Raw genomic sequence first — 10,754 nt, 5'->3', positions numbered from 1 at the left:
AAGTGTCAATCTCCTTCTATAGTCACATTGTCAAGCTTAGGCCATCAATGATAGAAAAAATACGTATCATACTTTTCCTCAAATTTTGTTTGATGAACAAGTTGATAATTTGCTGTTATAACCAATTATGAAACGTATTACCGGAATATAGTCTTGAAATTTCAGTATTACTACCAATACGGTATATCCACCAAAAGTAACACTATGTGGACGATGTGTATAACTGGAAAACAAGGCACAACTACGTTTTAAATTCCCAGTTACAATAAACGACATGTGTTTTCACTTGAACACGTGTCTTATTGGGTAGAACAAATAGACCCCACTACAATTATTTATTATTTCCTGGATTTATCCACGAAACTCAAATTTGTTTTTCCCGTTCAAAACATACATTTCCAATTTTGAGTTTCCCTTCCAAAACAGACTTCCAAATTTGAGTTTCCCCCAACATCAAAATACATAAAAATATTTGGGTTTATGCACAAATCACAACCAAAACACAAAACACTCAGTTGTTTGCAAAAAAAAAAATTCTTGCAAGAATGCCAAGTCTCGGCTCGTCGTCCGACTCGGAGATTTCAAGCGGGAGCCCTCAACCCGAATTGTAGGAAGATTCTCGAATCGCGCGATTCTGTTATTGTCATCGTAAACCAATCATCAAAACTTCCCATACCGTTTTGGATCCGGGACGAAGATTCTTCGCTTGCAATAAGGAATACGTAAGTTCAGCTGTTGATTGATTTTAATTTCGTACCAAAAATATTTATACAGTTTGTGTCTTGTAGAACCCTGGATGTCATCTCTTCAAGTGGTGTGATGAGGCGATTCTAGAAGAGATTGCAGATGTTCGGCATGATTTGACCGAGATGCAAGGATGGAGTGGTTGGACTAGAACCATGAACCGGATTCACTCGACGGAGATTTCCCAGCTACAGGAATCGGTAAACAACCTGAAGGAGGAAATGGTTGAGGCAAGGAGGTCTCATGCTCTCCTTTATGAGATGGTTTGTGACTTGGTTTTCAAAGAAATGGATAGGGAATTGGAACAGACGCGACGAACTAAGATATTTAAGGAAGTTAAGGACATGGTTGTTTTATCTGTTCTTGTTGTGGCCTCGGTTTCTTTAACTATCTACCTGCTCAAGTAGTTACGATTCATGGTTGTACTCAAGACTTACTCAATTTTCCGAAAAAAATATGTGGTTACACCAAATGATACCGAGTATTACATATTTTCGATTATCCGATAAATATGTGGTTACACCAAATGATACCGAGTATTACATATTTTTGATTATCCGATAAACATGTGGTTACACCAAATGATATTGAGTATTACATATTTTTGATTTTCGGAATTACATGTGGTTACACCAAATGATACCGAGTATTACATATTTTCGATTATCCGATTAACATGTGGTTACACCAAATGATACCGAGTATTACATATTTTCGATTATCCGATAAACATGTGGTTACACCAAATGATACTGAGTATTACATAATTTCGATTTTCGGGATTACATGTGGTTACACCAAATGATACCGAGTATTACATATTTTGATTTTTGGAAACACATGTGGTTACACCAATTGATACCGAGTATTAGGGTTTCCTTATTACGGATTCCTTATGTATCGACTGAGATAATATAGTTGATAGAATAACATAGAGAATTTTACTAATATTTTTTTGTAAATTATAAAATATTATTTTACTGTCATAATATTTAAATAATAAAATATTTTACAACGGAATATAGTAAAACATAAAATTTATTATTTTATTTTTAAAAACACAATGAATTAATTCATGGCGTGTGCCTCGGTCATCATGCGGGCCTCCTTCTTGAACCGCTCCGATTTCAAGATGCACATGCGTGCGACGTCTGCGAGGTAGTTGTCCTCTTCCTCGACCTTAAGGTGAAACAGCATGTCATGGAGCGCTTGGAGGAGTTTCTTCACCGTCGTTCCAAACTTCCAGGTAGCGGTGACGAGTAGCGAATGGAAGACGCGGGGTTTGTCGATGTTGGGGTGCAGAATCGGCGTCTTCCACGAAACCATTGGTGGCTTGAAGGGGTAATCCGGTGGGAAACGGATGGAGATGAAGAAGATGCCCCCTTCGTATGGACTACTAGGGGGGGCCCAACAGCGTTGCTTGCCATTCGTAAATGTCTTCCGCCACCGGCCCTGCTCTGAACCCACTCGCCGGAAACCGCACCAACTCCCTCAGATGATTCATGGTCCACGCTTTAGGGGCCATTTTGAAGTGATAAAGAGAGCAACGATGGCACTAAATAGAGAAAAGAGGATTTAGAAGATAGATATGAGTGAGAGAGAGAGCGAGTTATATTTATGGAAAGAGAAAGGCAAAACCGTAGGGTGTGCCTCATATAATAAATATCCTTCAAAACCGTTCAGCCTTATCGTGCGGAGCAGTTAAAAGCCATATCTTTCTCTCCCCTACTAAACCCGAAAATATTTATTTACTTAATGCATTGAGTAAAAATCAAATACAGTGTTGGTAGTTGTACCAGTCTTACTGCAGTTAATGAAAGCATTAACAGCCGTAAGACTAGTACAACTACCAACACTAATGCAACGATTAAACACTTCGATTAGATAGTTTTTATTATATATTAATTTATTCACTTCTCTTTTTACAGAAATAAATAAACGCGTTGTTCCCTCTTTCCTCGTTTTCCATGCAACGCGTCTATACAATAAATCAGGTAAGTAAATGCTGAGTAGACACTCCAAATATCATCCAGAGAACATTGTCTATACACGAGATATTGTACTTCTAGCATTCTTCAAGTAGTCTCATCGTTTCTAACAATACATAAACAAAATGGAGAAATCAGATGGAAAAAAATATGATGAGAATGGACGCTAATCATCAACCCACCACCTTTGAACATGAGAGTTGGTGTGGTGGAACCTAAGTTGCCACCTTCGCCAACTGATTCTAAGATCGAGTAAGCAGATCTCTGGGAACAACTCAAGCAAAATCTTCCAAAGGTAATATATTCTCTCTGTTTAATGGTTTATAAAATATGTTCTGATCATGAGTGAAAATTTATATATATATATATATATATATATATATATTTTTTCAGGAGAAGGACAAAGACATCTCAGTCGATAAACCTCCCCACAAACGTTGTACAAAACCGGAACACGAATTGATTCTGGATCTGGAGATAGGATTGAAGTGCATGCATTGCAGATTCGTGGAGAGAGAAATTCAAAACATGGACACATCCGAATGGGTAAGTAATTAGTCTTTTTTTTTGGTTATGACAAATCTCAAAAAAGTTGAAATGTATATGACTGGAAAATAATCAGGTGATGTTGTTTGGCTATATGATTTTAAACATAAGTGAGATTTTCTACGTTTCTGTTCGAAGGGAGAGATGAAGAAGATAAAGAAGAAGATAAAGAGGAAGAAGTCTGGAATGTCATCGAATTACAAATGAAGCCTATTTTTTTTTAAAAAAAAGTCATATATGTAATCTCCTATTTTGTTTCCTCAGAACCTTGATATTTATGGTAATTTGGTAATTTATCTTTGGAGAAATTATTTCTGGTTGGTTTAAAATTTTAATAAGAAAAATTGACAATAACTTGATGATATATAACATGACAACAATTTAGTAATCCAGACATAATGTTCGAATATCGCAGTATATGAGTAAAAATCAATCAGTAAAAACTCAATAAATTAATATTCGATAAATTAATAAACTTGATTAATTAAAAAATTTCTTTGGTCCCAAATTTATGTTTTGGTTCAATTAATTTCATTATAAATTAATAACTCTCTCTAAAAATATAAGAGTCCCAATTTTATTAATTTAGAGGATAGAGTTTATATTTTCGATAACGCATTAACGAGAGTAGCAGTTATTCCGATATTCCTCTCTCTCTCTCTCTCATATGGTCACGTTTATTCGACGTGACTACTCACTTCCTCTCACTTCCTCCAGTTTCTATTATTTAAGTTCGCAAAGAAGTTCCGAAATCCATTCTACTTCTTCATTACTTTCCCAAATCCATCACTTTTTCCTTCGTCCCGTCTCTTAGGGTTCCTCTCAGATTTTCCTTTTATATTACAAAATCCATCATTTTCTCTTAGGGTTTCAGAACTTTTCTCCACAAAACTCGGCCTCGGCCACTTTTATATATAAATCCATGGCAGAGTACTCCTACCTACTAGCCCTACCAGACGAACTACTGGAAAAGGTTCTAGTGAAGTCGGCTAACACAATTGGTGACCTTATACAGATTCGCTCGATTTGTCATAGGTTCAACGACTGCACCAGAGGCCCTGGCTTCTACGCTGAAGTTGATCCCTTTAATATGGGTTATCCAGAGGATCAAGATGTCCATCTCATCATCGATGTCTTCAGAGAGTTCTATGATGCACGAAATCCAGGCATGATTTTCATGTGAGGTATGCAACTCTTTTTTCATCGAAAAGATTTTGGAGGGATTCTACTGATCAAGGAAGCGGCGGATAGAGGGTACACGCATGCAGTATATACTCTGTTCAAAAACTCGGCCGCCTAGCCGCCTAGTCGGCCGCCTAGGCGCTAGGCGATGGGTGACCGCCCCGACTAGGTGCTAGGCGGCGGCTCTAGGCGGTTCTCCGATTTTTCACCACCTAAAACCGCCTAGAACCGCCTAAAACCACCTAAATCCGATTAAAAAATAAAATTATCGCCTAATTTTTGAAAATCAACCCAAAAAATCTCAAAAAAATTGAAATTGGCCCAACTTTATTAATAAAATTTCCATATTTTTTTCTGAAATCGGCCTAAAATCAACCTTATTATTTTTCTTTCCCAATTAAAAACAACATCACATTCAATACTTAACCAATTAACGATTTTGACGACCTAATCCCTAATTAATAATTTCAATTCAACTAAATTACAATAAAATCAAATCAAAATCAAAATCAAATATAAGCGAGTTTAAGTTCCAAAATCATCTAAAAAAAAATATAAATAATTAAAAATTAAATTTAATATAAATTAATCAAAAAATTAATCACTGATTAATCAGCGATTAATCACCAATTTTTGACCTAGGCGCTAGTCGGAGCCCGTCTGCCCGCCTACCGCCTAGCGATTTTTTGAGCACTGAGTATATGTCTACGGGATGTTCATGAAACTTGTTATGGAACATCCCGAGGGTGATGAGTACCTCAACAAACTAAGCCGGGAAACAATAAGGAAGTGCACCTGCGACATCGTTGAAGAAGTATATTGATATATTCATAAACTGCATCATTTAATGTACATATTTAAGTCCAAATTATGTCTCATTTGCATACATTTTAGGTCTTTAGGCATTGTTTTAGGACTTAGGAGATGCATTAGGTTCCAATGAGTATTTGCATGTTTTGAGTGTTTATCAGGTGTATTTGGAGTTATTTGGAGCTGAAAAGATGAATCCAGGAAGTGGAATGGTGATCAAAGCTTGAAAAATGGTGAAATTGGGTCTTTGGAGGTTATCAGCCATCCTCGCGCACCAGGAAGGTTTTTCTCGGCCAAAACGCGTACCGCGGGTGGATTTTTACTGGCCAAAACGCGTACCGGCTAAAGGATTTCTCGGCCAAAATCTCCGGGTGCAAACACGTCTCCGAAATTGCCTGTCCGGGGAACCTTCCGGTCCGATACAGCTGTCGGGTGCTTCATCGAAGTTGGAGAGGATTGGATCACGGTTCCCTATCAAGTGGAATCATGGAATTCGGACACGTGAGAAGAAAGTTAAGCTCGTCGGAAGGTACCCCTGTCTCGCTGCTGTTTTGGACCAAGCCGATGAGCTCTGAAGAATGCGACGGACGGTGCACTTCCAGGCCGATTCAGTTTCCGGGGCCTTCATGAGAATGAGAGACATTTGAGTCCTCTTTCCAGAACGTCCGAGATCATTCAATTCGAAGCTATGAGCAGGAAGATACGGTCTCCGGAATGGACACACGTCTAGACGCCTCTCTCTGATCGTGTAAATTCACTGCAAAGATCAGCCCTCCAGGAAGTCTTCCACTTCCCAAGCACCAAAGCTTCCTTGGTAAAAGTTTGAGATATATGAGTCCTCTATCCTCTTCAACCGGAATCACTCAATTCGGACAAGTATTTTAGAAGTTACACTCTCCGGAATGCGAAGTGCTCCAAGCTGCTCTGAATGCTGCGAGAAAGCCTTGCGACTTGGTTAACTCGCAGGCCTGAAAACGAATGCCTGGAAATTGATGATGCGAGTTGAGAAGTGCGGGTAAGCTATCAATGGATGAGGTCTGAGGCTCCCGAGCAAGAAAATTGCTATGTCCACAATACTGCGACTTGGGCATGCTACCTGGGAGACGCTGGAACCAAGCTGCATGATCACTCGCAAATTACTCCGGGTTGGGCGTGCTGGCTGGGAGCAAGGAGACCAGGCCGCACGGTTTGTACATTCCCCAGAAACCGCCTTGGTCCTGCGAGTTGAAGAAGAAGAAGATTAAGCCGCAGCAAGACTCGCAAAACACTCCTACTTGGACGTCGGCTAAGACAAAGCGATTTAAGTCTCACAAGACAAGTTCTTCATCTACTGCGACTTGGGCATGCTACCTGGGAGACACTGAACCAACCCGCAGTATTTCCACATTACCCACTAAAGCCGGGTCAGGACCCGGTTTGTTCCGGGCTGACCCGGTTCATTAGCACTTAGTATATATAGCTTTATGGAGAAAAACCCTAGACACTTTTTCTTCTATCTTAGTTTCTCTCTAATTTTCTTTCCTTTTTAATGTAAAAACGTTTTTGATTAAGAGATATCTTGCTGATTTAATCATCTTAAGGCTGTTTCTTATCATCTCATCATCTCATTTCTGCTTCTAATCATGATTAACATCATCTTTTGCAAAAGATTAGATGTGTTCTTCATGATTAGTGAGTAGTCTTCTCTTAAACTTCTAGGTGTGTAGATTAGGGTGCTTAGATGTTTGATTTGTGATGTTTATGGTCTAGATTCTCATTACATTTCTTTAGTTAGCTGCTCTTAATGCTAGATCTCTCATTATAAGCTTGATCTAGAACTTAGGCATTTCTCCACCCACAAGGTGTTTGATGAAATGCCTGAATGAGCTAACTTAAGGGTTTATGCCTTTTTCATCATGGGAATGATTTGTTAAATGCATGAATGACATATTAGAACTGTTTCCTAATGCTCATTGATTCATATTTCACAAATGATGATTTGGTTTGAAAGTGGATTAGTGTAGAGATTAATGCCTTCATGAGAGGATTAGTCTAGATTAGAGTTCTAAGTTGAAATGTTTGAGATCATGTGATTGCTTGCTATGTCTTTCTGTGTAAGATTCAGTCTTCTTGGTTGAGAGATTGTTTGGTCACTTATTAGGCTTGATGCATTATGCTTGTTGATTGCTTGATTATATCTAATGGTTGTTAGACTTGATTAAGTGATTAGCAAAGGGATTATTGTCATGGGAATGAATTAATCTGATTAAGAAGCCTAGACTAAAGAGTAGCAAGTGTTGCATTATGTTCTTAGCATCATGATTCAATATCTAAAGCACCCTAATCAATGATCACATCTAGAGGTTTAGCTTTTATCATTTGCTTAATCATCATCACTTTGTTTTGTTTGCTTGCTTTGTTTATTTCATTAATCATTGCTTGTTTGTTTCTTGTTTATGCTTTCTTGTTGCTGGTTTCACCAAACTCATCTTTTATTCAGCTTGACTTAAGAACTTGTCACATAAACTAGTGTCTAGCAAACACACATTTGGATTGACACCCTTTGTACTACAAGTGACATAAGGGATTGATAACCCTTATTAAGGCCTTGAAAACCTTAGTTATCAATTGGCGCCGTTGCCATATTGTGTGGGGATTGTTAGCATTAGTTTCTGATATAGTTTTTGAGATCAAGTTTCTTTTGTTTTACTGATCACCTTTCAAGCTCTGTCTTTGTTTTCAGGTTTATGATCACAAGAAGCCAAGCCAGAAGACCAAGAGAAAGAGCTGTTCACTTGGAGAGGTTAGGAGTGAATCAGCAAGTTGGGAATGAGCATCAGGCTCAAGAAGCTGATCACGGTCAAAGAGCTGGTAATGGGATTGGAATTCAGGCTCAACAGGCTCAGGTCCATCAGGGACACGCTCATGGTAACCAGAACCAAGACCTACCTCATGTTAACCAGCCACAGCCCCACCCAAACCCACCCTTACGTCATCAGCCTCCACCAGTATTTGTTGGTGAGAATGACCGAGCTTATGCACACCAGTATGGAGCAGGAATCAGGCCACCTCCTGTCCAAAACAACAACTTTGAGGTGAAGGCCTCTTTAATCAATATGGTCCAGAATCAGAAGTTCCATGGCTTACCTATGGAGGATCCCTTGGAGCATCTGGATCAGTTTGACAGAGTTTGTGATCTCACTAAGATCAATGGGGTATCTGAAGACAGCTTCAAACTGAGATTGTTCCCATTCAGCCTTGGAGATAAGGCACATCAGTGGGAAAAGAACCTCCCAAGAGGATCCATCCACACATGGGAGCAATGCAAGATTGCCTTTCTATCCAAATTCTTCTCAAGCTCAAGGACTGCAAAGCTAAGGAACCAGATTTCCAGCTTCACTCAACATTCTAATGAGATCTTTGGAGAAGCTTTGGACAGGTTTAGAAGCTACACAAATAAGTGTCCACATCATGGCTTTTCAGAAGCCTCCCTCCTTAGCACTTTGTATAGAGGAGTTGTTCCTAAGATCAGGATTCAGTTGGACACAGCATCAAATGGAAATTTCTTGGCAAAAGAAATCAATGCAGCTATGGAACTTGTTGAGAACTTAGCCATGAGCCAAGACACTTATGGGGAAGATTATGATAGAAGCTATAGAGGAGAAGATTCTGGTAGATACCAAGGGCTGGAAGAGAAGTTTAAAGTGTTGAATATAAAGCTTGACAAAGCCCTAGCTGTCACTCAAAAGCCTATACACTATGTGAGTGAGGAGAAGAGATGCTTCACAAATATCAATGAAGAGGGTCTCACTCAAGAGGAGTTGCACTTCATTGGGAATCAAAACAAGTTCAATGGTTACAACAACTTCAACAACCACCAGAACTTTTCCTATAGGAGCAACAATGTGGCCAACCCCCAAGACCAAATATACCCTCCTCAAAGCTTTGTTCAACAGAATCAGTTTTAAGGTAACTCCCAAGGTCAACAGGGTTTTCAGCAACCAGCGGTTCAGAATCAAGGGAATAGCTTCACAAATCAAGTCAGCCTACAGCCAAAGGCTCCACCTCCTGGTTTTGGCCCACCAACTGTTCAACAAAGTCCTGATTTCAATGTTGTTCTCCAACAGCTCTTACTAGGACAACAAAAGATGGTATCTGACCTGGAGACATTGGGCGCTGAACTAAAGTCTATTAAAAAGAACAAGGGCATCTGCACTTCTGAACCACAAGTCTCTCTTCTTGGTAAAGCTCTTCAAAACTCAAAAGATTATTGCAATGCCATCTACTCCAATGATGACCATTCAGCTGTTGAGCAAGAGATTGAAGACCTCCTTTATGGTCAAGTTTGTACTGAGAATGCACACACTCAAGTGGATGAGGACACCATTATAGATGATTTCATGGGCTTCTTACATGAACTCAATGAGGACATTGAGAGCAAAAGTGTGGGGGCAGCCGGTTCAGTTCTTTCTGTTCAGCAAGGGAATGATTCAGTGTCTATTGAAACAAAGGAGCTGCCAACTGGTCGAGCAAAGCTAACAGATTGTGCCTCCACCTCTGAATCAACTCAGATGAAGCCCACCTCCCTCCCAAAGCTAGGCAACCCAGGGAAGTTCACCATCTCTTGCACTCTTGGAAACTTTAGAGTTGAGAATGCTTTGTGTGATTCAGGCTCAAGTGTGAGTATAATGTCTAAAGATATGATGGAGAAGCTAAAGGTCAAGTCTATAACGTCCTACCCTTCTTCTATCACCTTTGGTGATTCCTACTCCAAGAAACCATATGGATTTTTAGAAGACTATCCACTTCAAGTTGGTGAATGCATAATTCCCACTGATTTTGTCATCATGAAGATGAAGAAGACCAAAGAGCTCCCCCTATTGCTTGGAACTGCATTTCTCAGCACCACTGGTGCAATGATTGACTTTGATACTCAAAGAGTGGAGCTTACAAAGGTGGATAAGGATGCCTTTTACCCTGTTTAACCACCTTTAGCTGAATTTTGTGGATCAGTTGTTCAAGAGATAGAACCCCCTAAGGTACTTGAGATGAAGTATGTAGGAAGTGCTGGGATTTTAGGTGGATCCCAATCTCTCTCAGCTGTGGAAATGGAAAACGAACCTCACACCAACTCTGTTTACAAGGATGGGACTGAACAGCCATTGATCAGAGAAGAAGACATCTTGCTCTCATGGTCTCCTACACTTAGTGATCTAAGGATGATTAACACCAAAAGTGATGGCTCAGCATCAGAAGAAAAGAGTATTAAACCTGATCTTTCTTCTCAAGACTTTGATCTCACTCCTTGGGTTGATGATGATGGTTCTCTGAAGTATAAGCTGGATTGCAATGGGAAGCCAGGTCTGTTTGCTGAAGTGAGGGCATGTCTCACAAGGGCCATCTTTGATAAAGACCCAGATGGTATTCAAGAGCTGGTGGACAAAGGTCTCAAGGTGGGATCTCAAGGACAAGGGTCTAATGGTTCCCAAAGGCAGCAAACCAACT

The 10,754-nt window shown here is 39.6% G+C and overlaps 1 non-coding gene across 1 annotated transcript; it reads right to left on the bottom strand.

The window, feature by feature from the left end:
* Positions 1-8,620: 8,620 nt before the first annotated feature.
* Positions 8,621-8,727, bottom strand: LOC112086154. The gene has a single exon (XR_002899333.1). It is a non-coding gene; the product is annotated as a small nucleolar RNA R71 (small nucleolar RNA).
* Between the last annotated feature and the right edge of the window lie 2,027 nt (positions 8,728-10,754).

The sequence above is a fragment of the Eutrema salsugineum genome, unplaced genomic scaffold (genome assembly GCF_000478725.1).
Source record: "Eutrema salsugineum unplaced genomic scaffold, Eutsalg1_0 scaffold_23, whole genome shotgun sequence".
NCBI lineage: Eukaryota > Viridiplantae > Streptophyta > Magnoliopsida > Brassicales > Brassicaceae > Eutrema > Eutrema salsugineum.
The sequence above is the reverse complement of the archived record's forward strand: the minus strand, read 5'-3'. Positions and strand labels throughout refer to the sequence as shown.